Below are 14,102 nucleotides of genomic sequence, written 5' to 3'. Positions count from 1 at the left end.
TCCTGTTTACATGTATATATTAGTATCTATCTATTTATCCTGCTACTGGCCACTATTACTCCTGTTTACATGTATATATTACCATTAGTATCTATATATTTATCCTGCTACTGGCCACTATTACTCCTGTTTACATGTATATATTACCATTAGTATCTATCTATTTATCCTGCTACTGGCCACTATTCCTCATGTTTACATGTATATATTAGTATATATCTATTTATCCTGCTACTGGCCACTATTCCTCCTGTTTACATGTATATATTAGTATCTATCTATTTATCCTGCTACTGGCCACTATTCCTCCTGTTTACATGTATATATTAGTATCTATCTATATATCCTGCTACTGGCCACATCCTTCCTAAGAAGGACATTTTCCGACAGAGATAAACGGCAAAAAAAGTCACTCACACGTAAATACATTCATGATTTCTTATCCCAAATGGGCGGCGGTTTGTGTGCAAAGTATATGATTAAATAAAGGTGAAGTAAAAAAATGAGGAAGAGAAACAATTTCATTTTCAAAAACATTTTCGAATAAGGCCATAATGTAACAAAATGTGGAAAAAGTCAAGGGGTCTGTATACTTTCCCAATGCACTGCATGGTAGCTTAACTTTACCGTCCCACCTCTTCAACAGCCAGTGAAACTGCTGGGCGCCAAATTCAAATACAGAAATACTCATTATAAAAATTCAGAAAACAAAACATATTTTACATAGGTTTAAAGATTAACTTCTTGTGAATCCAACCACGGTGTCAGATTTAAAAAATGCTTTACGGCGAAAGCATACCTTACGATTGTTTGAGAACATAGCCCACTAGACAAATCATTACAAACAGTAACCAGCCAAGTAGAACAGTTACACAAGTCAGAAATAGAGATAAAATGAATCCCTTACCTTTGATGATCTTCATATGGTTGCACTCAGCAGACATTCATTTACTCAATAAATGTTCCTTTTGTTCGATAAAGTCTCTTTATATCCAAAAACGTCAGTTTTGTTCGCGCGTTTTCTTCAGTAATCCATAGGCTCAAACGCAGTCAAAACAGGAAGAAAAAAAAATCCAAATTGTGTCCATAAAGTTCATAGAAACATGTCAAACGATGTTTATATTCAATCCTCAGGTTGTTTTTAGCCTAAATAATCGATAATATTTCAACCGGACAATAACGTCGTCAATTTAAAAGGTAAACAAGAAAGGCACTCTCTTGGTCTCGCGCAGGAAAAAGCTTTGTGACACTTTAGAGTCCACTCATTCAGACTACTCTTACTTCCTAATTTTTCAGAATACAAGCCTGAAACAATTTCTAAAGACTGTTGACATCTAGTGGAAGGAATAGAAACTACAATTTGAGTCCTAAGTCAATGGATACTGTAATGGCATTGAATAGAAAACTTTTTTTTAAATAATAATAATTCCTGAATGGATTTTTCTCAGGTTTTCGCCTGCCAAATCAGGTCTGGTATACTCACAAACACTATTTTAACAGTTTTGGAGACTTTAGAGTGTTTTCTATCCAAATCTACCAGTTATATGCATATCATATCTTCTGGGCCCGAGAAGCAGGCAGTTTAATTTGGGCATGCATTTCATCCAAAATTCCGAATGCTGCCCCCTACCCTAGTGAAGTTAATCTTTGGCATTTTGTAATCATTATTTATTATTTACAGTATTTATAGTCAAGGTGTGTTGTGCTTGTTTCGGTCTGCAGAGGGAGCCTCTCACTCTAGTGGTAGCTTCACACGCTCTCATACTATGTTGGCTCTCACGCTAGCCTGCCTAGTCAGAGAGTCAGTTGAATGAGAGGGCCAAGCCAACTGAAAACTGAAGAGAGAAGCACCAGATAAATAAATATTTGAAATGTTATCATCACGGTGAGCGAGTTATACAGCATGGGATATGAAACACGAAGTTAAGCGGAGTGTAATGATATAATTATTGTTATTTTTTTATGATGTTTTGATAGTTTCATTAATTTATAAAATTCCATTAGCATAGAAGCTAACGTTGGCTAAAGTTAGCTCCAGTCAAGCTAGCCTGTCGTTCCCCTTTGTTCACACAGAATGTAAACAAAGGGGAACATTGTTTTTGATGGCGCTAGAGGAGATGACTGCCATTTTACAGGCTTCTAACCAATTGTGCTATTGTGTGTGTTTTTTTGCGTTATTTGTAGCTTGTTTTGTACATAATATTTCTGCCGCCATCTCTAATGACTGAAAAGAGCTTCTGGATATCAGGGCAGCGATTACTCACCTCGTGTTGGACAAAGATTTTTTCTTTAACGAGACGGACGAGAAGGATTTACTTCAGACACCCGACAAGGCTCAAATCCCTTTCATTCGCATGAAGAAGAGACGGAGATATCTTGGCCGTAGATCGGGGTGCATTGTAAGGATCTTTACGGCGAGAGAGTAAACCCCTCTACCATCAGTCCTATTAGCCAACGTGCAATCATTGAATAACAAAATGGATGAGCTCCGATCAAGACTATCCTACCAACGGGACATTAAAACTAACATCTTACAATTTGATCAGATTGTATTTTTAACTGAGTTGTGGCTGAACGACGAGATGGATAACATACAGCTGGCTGTGTTTTAGAAAGATAGATAGTAGATAGTTAGTTAGATAGTAGATAGTTAGATAGATAGTAGATAGTTAGATAGATAGTTAGATAGATAGATAGATAGATAGATAGATAGATAGATAGATAGATAGATAGATAGATAGATAGATAGATAGATAGATAGATAGATAGATAGATAGATAGATAGTTAGATAGATAGTTAGAAAGATAGTTAGATAGATAGTTAGATAGATAGTTAGATAGATAGTTAGATAGATAGTAGATAGTTAGATAGATAGTAGATAGTTAGATAGATAGATAGATAGATAGATAGATAGATAGATAGATAGATAGATAGATAGATAGTAGATAGTTAGATAGATAGTAGATAGTTAGATAGATAGTAGATAGATAGATAGTTAGATAGATAGTTAGATAGATAGTAGATAGATAGTTAGATAGATAGTTAGATAGATAGTAGATAGATAGTTAGATAGATAGTAGATAGTTAGATAGATAGTTAGATAGATAGTAGATAGATAGTTAGATAGATAGTTAGATAGATAGTTATCAAATCTAAAAATCTCAAATAGAAAACCGAAGAAAATGAACAACAATGACAAATGGTTTGATAAAGAATGCAAAAATCTAAGAAATAAATTGAGAAACCTGTCCAACCAAAAACATAGAGACCCGGAAAACCTGAGTCTACGCCTTCACTATGGTGAATCACTAAAACAATACAGAAATACACTACGGAAAAAGAAGGAACAGCACGTCAGAAATCAGCTCAATGTAATTGAAGACTCCATAGACTCTAACCAATTCTGGGAAAATTGGAAAACACTAAACAAACAACAACACGAAGAATTATCTATCCAAAATGGAGATGTATGGGTAAACCACTTCTCCAATCTTTTTGGCTCTATAACAAAGAATAAAGAGCAAAAACATATACATGATCAAATACAAATCCTAGAATCAACTATTAAAGACTACCAGAACCCACTGGATTCTCCAATTACCTTGAATGAGTTACAGGACAAAATAAAAACCCTCCAACCCAAAAAGGCCTGTGGTGTTGATGGTATCCTTAATGAAATGATCAAATATACAGACAACAAATTCCAATTGGCTATACTAAAACTCTTTAACATCGTCCTTAGCTCTGGCATCTTCCCCAATATTTGGAACCAAGGACTGATCACCCCAATCCACAAAAGTGGAGACAAATTTGACCCCAATAACTACCGTGGAATATGCGTCAACAGTAACCTTGGGAAAATCCTCTGCATTATCATTAACAGCAGACTCGTACATTTCCTCAATGAAAACAATGTACTGAGCAAATGTCAAATTGGCTTTTTACCAAATTACCGTACAACAGACCATGTATTCACCCTACACACCCTAATTGACAACCAAACAAACCAAAACAAAGGCAAAGTCTTCTCATGCTTTGTTGATTTCAAAAAAGCCTTCGACTCAATTTGGCATGAGGGTCTGCTATACAAATTGATGGAAAGTGGTGTTGGGGGTAAAACATACGACATTATAAAATCCATGTACACAAACAACAAGTGTGCGGTTAAAATTGGCAAAAAACACACACATTTCTTCACACAGGGTCGTGGGGTGAGACAGGGATGCAGCTTAAGCCCCACCCTCTTCAACATATATATCAACGAATTGGCGCGGGCACTAGAACAGTCTGCAGCACCCGGTCTCACCCTACTAGAATCCGAAGTCAAATGTCTACTGTTTGCTGATGATCTGGTGCTTCTGTCACCAACCAAGGAGGGCCTACAGCAGCACCTAGATCTTCTGCACAGATTCTGTCAGACCTGGGCCCTGACAGTAAATCTCAGTAAGACCAAAATAATGGTGTTCCAAAAAAGGTCCAGTCACCAGGACCACAAATTCCATCTAGACACCGTTGCCCTAGAGCACACAAAAAACTATACATACCTCGGCCTAAACATCAGCACCACAGGTAACTTCCACAAAGCTGTGAACGATCTGAGAGACAAGGCAAGAAGGGCCTTCTATGCCATCAAAAGGAACATAAATTTCAACATACCAATTAGGATCTGGCTAAAAATACTTGAATCAGTCATAGAGCCCATTGCCCTTTATGGTTGTGAGGTCTGGGGTCCGCTCACCAACCAAGATTTCACAAAATGGGACAAACACCAAATTGAGACTCTGCATGCAGAATTCTGCAAAAATATCCTCCGTGTACAACGTAGAACACCAAATAATGCATGCAGAGCAGAATTAGGCCGATACCCACTAATTATCAAAATCCAGAAAAGAGCCGTTAAATTCTACAACCACCTAAAAGGAAGCGATTCCCAAACCTTCCATAACAAAGCCATCACCTACAGAGAGATGAACCTGGAGAAGAGTCCCCTAAGCAAGCTGGTCCTAGGGCTCTGTTCACAAACACAAACACACCCCACAGAGCCCCAGGACAACAGCACAATTAGACCCAACCAAATCATGAGAAAACAAAAAGATAATTACTTGACACATTGGAAAGAATTAACAAAAAAAACAGAGCAAACTAGAATGCTATTTGGCCCTAAACAGAGAGTACACAGTGGCAGAATACCTGACCACTGTGACTGACCCAAACTTAAGGAAAGCTTTGACTATGTACAGACTCAGTGAGCATAGCCTTGCTATTGAGAAAGGCCGCCGTAGGCAGACATGGCTCTCAAGAGAAGACAGGCTATGTGCACACTGCCCACAAAATGAGGTGGAAACTGAGCTGCACTTCCTAACCTCCTGCCCAATGTATGACCATATTAGAGAGACATATTTCCCTCAGATTACACAGATCCACAAAGAATTTGAAAACAAATCCAATTTTGATAAACTCCCATATCTACTGGGAGAAATTCCACAGTGTGCCATCACAGCAGCAATATTTGTGACCTGTTGCCACAAGAAAAGGGCAACCAGTGAAGAACAAACACCATTGTAAATACAACCCATATTTATGCTTATTTATTTTAACTTGTGTGCTTTAACCATTTGTACATTGTTACAACACTGTATATATATAATATAACATTTGTAATGTCTTTATTGTTTTGAAACTTCTGTATGTGTAATGTTTACTGTTAATTTGTATTGTTTATTTCACTTTTGTATAATATCTACCTCACTTGCTTTGGCAATGTTAACACATGTTTCCCATGCCAATAAAGCCCCTTGAATTGAATTGAATAGTTAGATAGATAGTTAGATAGATAGTTAGATAGATAGTAGATAGTTAGATAGATAGTAGATAGTTAGATAGATAGTTAGATAGATAGTTAGATAGATAGTAGATAGATAGTTAGATAGATAGTAGATAGTTAGATAGTTAGATAGATAGTTAGATAGATAGTTAGATAGATAGTTAGATAGATAGTTAGATAGATAGTTAGATAGATAGTAGATAGTTAGATAGATAGTAGATAGATAGATAGTTAGATAGTAGATAGTTAGATAGATAGTAGATAGTTATAGATAGTTAGATAGATAGTTAGATAGATAGTAGATAGATAGTTAGATAGATAGTAGATAGTAAGATAGATAGTTAGATAGATAGTAGATAGATAGTTAGATAGATAGTAGATAGTTAGATAGATAGTAGATAGATAGTTAGATAGATAGTTAGATAGATAGTTAGATAGATAGTTAGATAGATAGTAGATAGTTAGATAGATAGTAGATAGTTAGATAGATAGTAGATAGTTAGATAGATAGATAGATAGTTAGATAGATAGTAGATAGTTAGATAGATAGTTAGTAGATAGTAGATAGTTAGATAGATAGTAGATAGTTAGATAGATAGTAGATAGTTAGATAGATAGATAGTTAGATAGATAGTTAGATAGATAGTAGATAGTTAGATAGATAGTAGATAGTTAGATAGTTAGATAGATAGTAGATAGTTAGATAGATAGTAGATAGTTAGATAGATAGATAGTTAGATAGATAGTTAGATAGATAGTAGATAGTTAGATAGATAGTTAGTAGATAGTAGATAGTTAGATAGATAGTAGATAGTTAGATAGATAGTAGATAGTTAGATAGATAGTTAGATAGATAGTAGATAGTTAGATAGATAGTAGATAGTTAGATAGATAGTAGATAGTTAGATAGATAGTAGATAGTTAGATAGATAGTAGATAGTTAGATAGATAGTAGATAGTTAGATAGATAGAACAGCTGCATCCGGCAAGGGGTCGCGGTCTGTGTTTGTAAATAACAGCTTGTGCACAAAATCTAATTTTAAGGAAGTCTTGAGGTTCTGCTCATGTATCTCATGACAAGCTGTAGACCACACTATTGTCGTGTCTTTGGCATCATTAAACTGAAGACTGTTAGTTTATCAAATCAATTCTCTGTAATTATTATTACGTGATTAACTAATCAGGTAGATGTAATTAACTAGGAAGTTGGGGCACCAAGGAAAATATTCAGATTACAAAGTTATAATTTCCCTAATATAACTTTCAGATATTTTAATATCTGATCAATTAGTCTTCTAATTAATGAGTTATTCTTTACCTCACATTAGTCTCATTCCAAACGTTGCAAATTGTTGGTTATCTGCACGAACCCAGACTTCACTATGAATCAGCCATACATCGATTGTCTCAATCATTTATTTATTAACTTCTTGAGGGCAGGGGACAGCATTTTCACTTTCGGGAAAAATATTATGCCAAAATTCAACTGCTTGCTACTCATCCCCAGAATATAAGATATGCATATTATTAGTAGATTTGGATAGAAAACACTCTGAAGTTTCTAAAACTGTTTGAATCATGTCTGTGAGAATAACAGAACTTATGTAGCAGGCAAAACCCTGAGGACAAACCATTGTATTTTTTTGATGTCACTGTCTTTTCAATTAATTTTTTTAGAGACACCAGATTTCTAATGGACTTGCTTGCAGTTCCTATCGCTTCCACTGGATGTCACCAGTCCTTGAGGTTATTCCTTTGTGTAGTGAAGAAGTAGGGCTATCGTAAATGAGGGTCACATGAAGTAAATATTTTGAGAGAGTCACGTTACGAAAAAAGTTGCGTCAGATTGTTTTCTTTTTGTATTGAACATAGATCATCCCGTCTTCAAATTGATCGATTATTAACGTTTAAAAATACCTAACGTTGTATTACCAAAGTAGTTTGAAATGTTTTGGTAAAGTTTACATGTAACTTTTGATATATTTTATAGTGACTTGGCGAAAGTTGGAAGCTGTGTTTTTCTGGATGAAACGGTCCAAATAAATTGACATTTTGGATATATATCGACGGAATTAATGGACCGGTCGTAGCTGGATTCTTCCCCGACATTCTCCAAAACATGGACATTGTTCAGTTCTCAAGTTTTGTGATGTGGAAGAGGTTCCATTGTTCTCCTGTGATACTCACTCTCTCTATACTCTGGCCATGAGGAGAGAAACTCCTCTAGGAATTTATGACCTGCCTAACAGAGCTTGGGTGTAGGGGGAAGAGAGAGAGGGGGTGAGAGAGAGGGGGATGGTCCAGAGAGAGGGGGATGGTGCTCGCTGTACCCAAAGAGGGCCACGTCATGACACTATTTACCACGAGAGTTTATCTATTTTTTCGTAGCTGTCTATATACCACCACAAACCGATGTTGGCTCTAAGACGGCACTCAACGAGCTGTGTAAAGCCATAAGCAAACAAGAAAATGCTCATCCAGAGGTGGCGCGCCTAGTGTCCGGGGACTTTAATGCACGGAAATTTAAATCCGTTTACCCCTTGACTACCAGAGGGAAAAAAAACTCTAGACCAGCTTTACTCCACACACAGAAACGCGTACAAAGCTCTCCCTCGCCCTCCATTTGGCAAATCTGACCATAACTCTGTCTTCCTGATTCCTGCTTACAAGCAAAAACTAAAGCAGGAAGTACAGTAACTCGCTCAGTAAGGAAGTATTCAGATGATGCAGATACTAAGCTACAGGACTGTTTTGTTGTCACAAACAGGAATATGTTCCGTGATTCTTCTGATTGCATTGAGGAGTACACCGCGTCAGTCACGAGGTTCATCAATAAGTGCATCGATGATGTTTTCCCCACAGTGACTGTACGTACATACCCCAACCAGAAGCCATGGATTACAGGCAACATCCGCACTGAGCTAAATGGTAGAGCTGCTGCTTTCAAGGAGCGGGACTCTAACTCGGATGCTTACATGAAATCCTGCTATTCCCTCAGATGAACCATCAAACAAGCAAATCGTCAATACAGGACTAAGATTGAATCATACTACACCGGCTCCGACGCTGGTCGGATGTGGCAGGGCTTGCAAACTATTACGGACTTCTAAGGGAAGCACAGCCGTGAGCCGCCCAGTGACACGAGCCTACCAGACGAGCTAAATCACTTCTATGCTCGCTTTGAGGCAAGCAGCACTGAAGCATGCATGAGAGCATCAGCTGTTCCAGACGACTGTGTGATCACGCTCTCTGTAGCCGAGTAAGACCTTTAAACAGTCAACATTCATAAGGCTGCAGGTCCAGATGGATTACCATGATGTGTACTCCAAGCACGTGCTGACCAACTGGCAGGTGTCTTCACTGACATTTTCAACTTGTCCCTGACCAAGTCTGTAATAACAACATGTTTCAAGCAGACCACCATAGTCCCTGTGCCCAAGAACACCAAAGTAACCTGCTTAAATGACTACCGACCTGTAGCACTCACGTCTGTAGCCATGACGTGCTTTGAAAGAATTGTCATGGATCACCCAACACCATCCTCCCAGAAACCCAAGACCCACTCCAATTTGTATACTGCCCCAACAGATCCACAGATGATACAATCTCTATTGCACTCCATACTGTCCTTTCCCACCTCAGCATTCAACACCACAGTGCCCTCAAAGCTCATCACTAAGCTAAGGACCCTGGGACTAAACACCTCCCTCTGCAACTGCAACTGGTAAGGGTAGGCAACAACACATCTGCCACGCTGATCCTCAACACGGGGGCCCCTCAGGGGTGTATGCTCAGTCCCCTCCTGTACTCCCTGTTCACTCATGACTGCACGGCCAAACACAACTCCAACACCATCATTAAGTGTACTGACGACACAACAGTGGTAGGCCTGATCAACGACAACGACGAGACAGCCTATAGGGAGGAGATTAGGGACCTGGCAGTGTGGTGCCAGGACAACAACCTCTCCCTCAACGTGATCAAGACAAAGGAGATGATTGTGGACTACAGGGAAAGGAGGACTGAGTACGCCCCCATTCTCATCGACGGGGCTGCAGTGGAGCAGGTTGAGAGCTTCAAGTTCCTTGGTGTCCACATCACCAACAAACTATCAGGGTCCAAACACACCAAAACAGTCGCGAAGAGGGAACTACAACGCCTATTCCCCCTCAGGAGACTGAAAGATTTGTCATGGTTCCTCAGATCCTCAAAGAGTTCTACAGCTGCACCATCAAGAGCATCCTGACTGGTTGCATCACCGCCTGGTATGACAACTGTTCAGCCTCCGACTGCAAGGCACTGCAGAAGGTAGTGCGTATGGCCCAGTACATCACTGGAGCCAAGCTGCCTGCCATCCAGGACCTCTATACCAGGCGGTGTCAGAGGAAGGCCCTATAAATTGCCAAAGACTCCAGCCACCCCAGTCATAGACTGTTCTTTCTGTTGTTCTCTCTTAGCCCCAGTGATGTATTATCCATGCATAGTCACTTTACCTCTACCTACATGTACATATTACCTCAATTACCTCGACTAACCAGTGCCCCCCATGTTCACTACATGACCAAAAGTATGTGGACACCTGCTCTTCGAACATCTCATTCCAAAATCATGGGCATTAACATGGAGTTAGTCCCATTAGTCCCGTTTGCTGCTATAACAGCCTCCACTCTTCTGGGAAGGTTTTCCACTAGATGTTGGAACATTGCTGCTATAACAGCCTCCACTCTTCTGGGAAGGCTTTCCACTAGATGTTGGAACATTGCTGCTATAACAGCCTCCACTCTTCTGGGAAGGCTTTCCACTAGATGTTGGAACATTGCTGCTATAACAGCCTCCACTCTTCTGGGAAGGCTTTCCACTAGATGTTGGAACATTGCTGCTATAACAGCCTCCACTCTTCTGGGAAGGTTTTCCACTAGATGTTGGAACATTGCTGCTATAACAGCCTCCACTCTTCTGGGAAGGTTTTCCACTAGATGTTGGAACATTGCAGCTATTACAGCCTCCACTCTTCTGGGAAGGCTTTCCACTAGATGATGGAACATTGCTGCTATAACAGCCTCCACTCTTCTGGGAACGTTTTCCACTAGATGTTGGAACATTGCTGCAGGGACTTGCTTCCATTCAGCCACAAGAGTATTAGTGTGGTCGGGCACTGATGTTGGGCGATTAAAGCCTGGCTCGCAGTCAGCGTTCCAATTCATCCAAAAGGTGTTCAATGGGGTTGAGGTCAGGCCTCTGTGCAGGCCATTCAAGTTCTCCCTCGACAAACCATTTCTGTAAGGACCTCGTTTAGTGCACGGGTGCATTGTCATGCTGAAACAGGAAAGGGCCTTCCCCAAACTGTTGCCATAAAGTTGGAAGCACAGAATCTTCTAGAATGTCATTGTATGCTGTAGCGTTAAGATTTCCCTTCATTAGAACTTAGTGGCCTGGCCAAAATCATGAAAAACAGCCCCAGACCATTATTCCTCCACCACAAAACTTTACAGTTGGCACTGTGCATTCGGGCAGGTAGCGTTCTCCTGGCATCCTCCAAACCCAGATTCGGCCGTCGGACTGCCAGATGGTGAAGCGTGATTCATCCCTCCAGAGAATGCGCTTCCACTGCTCCAGAGTCCAATGGCGGCGAGCTTTCACTCCAGCCGACGCTTGGCATTGCTATGGAAACCCATTTCATGAAGCTCCCGACGAACTGTAACCCTAACCCTTCCAGAGGCAGTTTGGAACTCAGTAATGAGTGTTGAAACCGAGGAAAGACGATTTTACGTGCTACGCGCTTCAACCCTCGGCGGTCCCATTTTATGAGTTTGTGTGGCGTACCCCTTCGCGGCTGAGCTGTTGTTGCTCCTAAACGTTGCCACTTCACAACAACAGCACTTACAGTTGACCGGGGAAGCTCTAGCAGGGCAGAAATTTGATGAACTGACTTGTTGGAAAGGTGACATCCTATGACGGTGCTACGTTGAAAGTCACTGAGCTCTTCAGTATGGGCCATTCTACATGGCTGTCAGCTCGATTTTACACATCTGTCAGCAAAGGGTGTTGCTGAAATAGACAAATCCACTCCTTTTAAGGGGTGTCCAAATACTTTTGTATATATTGTACGTACAGTTCTATGCATGCTCAGGCGAGTCCCTCAACATTAACAGGATAGGGAAACCAAAACGTGTTATTCACAAGTTGTGAAAACCTTTCCACACTCCCAGAATGAGAATGGTAAATTACTGTAATTAATACATGCAGTAACAGAAATGAATGTAACCAAATGACCGGGTTAAACGGTACATTTACTACTGGTGACATATGTTATGGGGAATTGATAAAAATAAACAATTAAAGGGCAAACAATTAAAGGGAATTAAAATTAGGATATTACACTGAAATATATAAACACAACATGTAAAGTGTTGGCCCCATGTTTCAGGAGCTGAAATAAAAGATCGCACAAATTTTCTTACATTCCTGTTAGTGAGCATTTCTCATTTGACAAGATCATCCATCCACCTGACAGGTGTGGCATATCAAGAAGCTGATTCAACAGCATGATTATTACACAGGTGCACCTTATGCTGGGGACAAAAAAAGGCCACTCTCGAAAATGTGCAGTTTTGTCACACAACACATTGCCAAGTGCAATTGGCATGCTCACTGCAGGAATGTCCCCCAGAGCTGTTGCCAGAGAATTGAATGTTAATTTCTTTACCATTAGCCGCCTCAAACTTCATTTTAGAGAATTTAGCAGTACGTCCAACCGGCCTCACAACCGCAGACCATGTGTATTGTGTAGTGTGGGCGAGCGGTTTGTGGATGTCAACATTTTGAACAGACGTGGGGTTATGGTATGGGCATGCATAAGCTACAGACAACAAACACAATTGTATTTTATCTATGGCAATTTGAATGGACAGAGGTACCGTGATGAGATCCTGAGGCCCATTGTCATGCCACTCATCCACCGCCATCACCTCATGTTTCAGTATGATAATGTACACAATTCCCTGGAAGTTGAAATTGTCCTGACCTGCATACCCACCAGACATGTCACACAATGAGCATGTTTGGGATGCTCTGGATCAGCATGTATGGCAGTGTGTTCCAGTTCCATATCCAGTAACTTCACACAGCCATTGAAGAGGAGTGGGACAACATTCCACAGGCCCCAATCAACAGCCTGATCAACTCTATGTGAAGGAAATGTCTCGCTGCATGAGGCAAATGGTGGCAACACCAGATACTGACTGGTTTTCTGATCCACACCCTTACCTTTTGTTTAAGGTATCTGTGACCCACAGATGCATATCTGTATTCCCAAAATCCATTGTTTATGGCCTAATGAATTGATTTCAATTAACTGATTTCCTTATATAAACTGTAACTCAGTAAAATCTTTGAAATTGTTGCACTTTGCGGTTATATTTTTGTTCATTATACAGTATATTCAGCCCAAGGGCACAAAGGAAACTTTGGCAGCAAGGCATGGATTTGTATCCCCTCAAAAACAACCTCTCCAAAATCCAGAAATCCGTGCAGTGACGGAGAACTTTAACCCCTGAGTCTATAACAGTGAGAGAGTGAGTGTGACAAGTGGCTAAGTTGGTAGAGGTTGCAATACCAGGGTTGTGGGTTCAATTCCCACAGGGGACCAGAAATAAAATGTAGGCAACACTAACTCACACTGGAAAAATGTCCAGTTGGCCAGTTTAACAACATGTAATGAGCAGAAGCACAACACTGCTACTAATAGAGGAGGAGAAAGAGTGGGAGGGAAGAGAGACAACAGGGAGACAAAAACATTTCTGAACTGAATTAATCCTCCAGAGTCTGATGTCACATCTGCAGCCATCCACACACAGCTGATGGATAGATGAGCAGACAGGTAAAGACCAGAGAGGGAAAAGGTTTGATGCTGCAGCACTGTGCACACTGTGTGCGAATATGTGTATTCTTTAGGGGTTTTAAGTCCATTCAACCTCTCAGATCCGTAAATATCACTCTTCCTCTGCAACCACTTTATCTCAATTCCCACATTCAATGCCTACCTTTACCTCTTTTCCATATCTCTCTTCCGGACTCTTCTGCTTTAGACCAGTTGTCTCTCTCTTTCCCTCTTTCTAACTCTCTCTCTTTCTCTACCCCTCTCTCTTTCTCCACCTCTCAGAGTTCAGAAAAAGACAAAGAGAGACAGATAGACAGTAAATATGTTTTCTACCTTTTAGAGAAGTCTGATTAGATTATAGTTACAGACCAGAAACAGAGATGACAGACACACAGTGA

At 40.1% G+C, this 14,102-nt stretch overlaps 1 protein-coding gene across 1 annotated transcript in view; it reads right to left on the bottom strand.

The window, feature by feature from the left end:
* Nucleotides 1-14,100: 14,100 nt before the first annotated feature.
* The window catches only part of phex (phosphate regulating endopeptidase homolog, X-linked), a 22,235-nt gene continuing 22,233 nt past the window's right edge, over nt 14,101-14,102 (bottom strand). The window contains exon 20 of the mRNA XM_038996845.1: nt 14,101-14,102. This exon is cut by the window's right edge and continues 950 nt beyond it. The gene's annotated coding sequence lies outside the window, so the exon portion shown is untranslated.

This window comes from Salvelinus namaycush, chromosome 7 (genome assembly GCF_016432855.1).
Source record: "Salvelinus namaycush isolate Seneca chromosome 7, SaNama_1.0, whole genome shotgun sequence".
Taxonomy (NCBI): Eukaryota; Metazoa; Chordata; class Actinopteri; order Salmoniformes; family Salmonidae; genus Salvelinus; species Salvelinus namaycush.
Note: the sequence above shows the minus strand (reverse complement) of the source record. Positions and strands in the feature narration are given on the sequence as shown.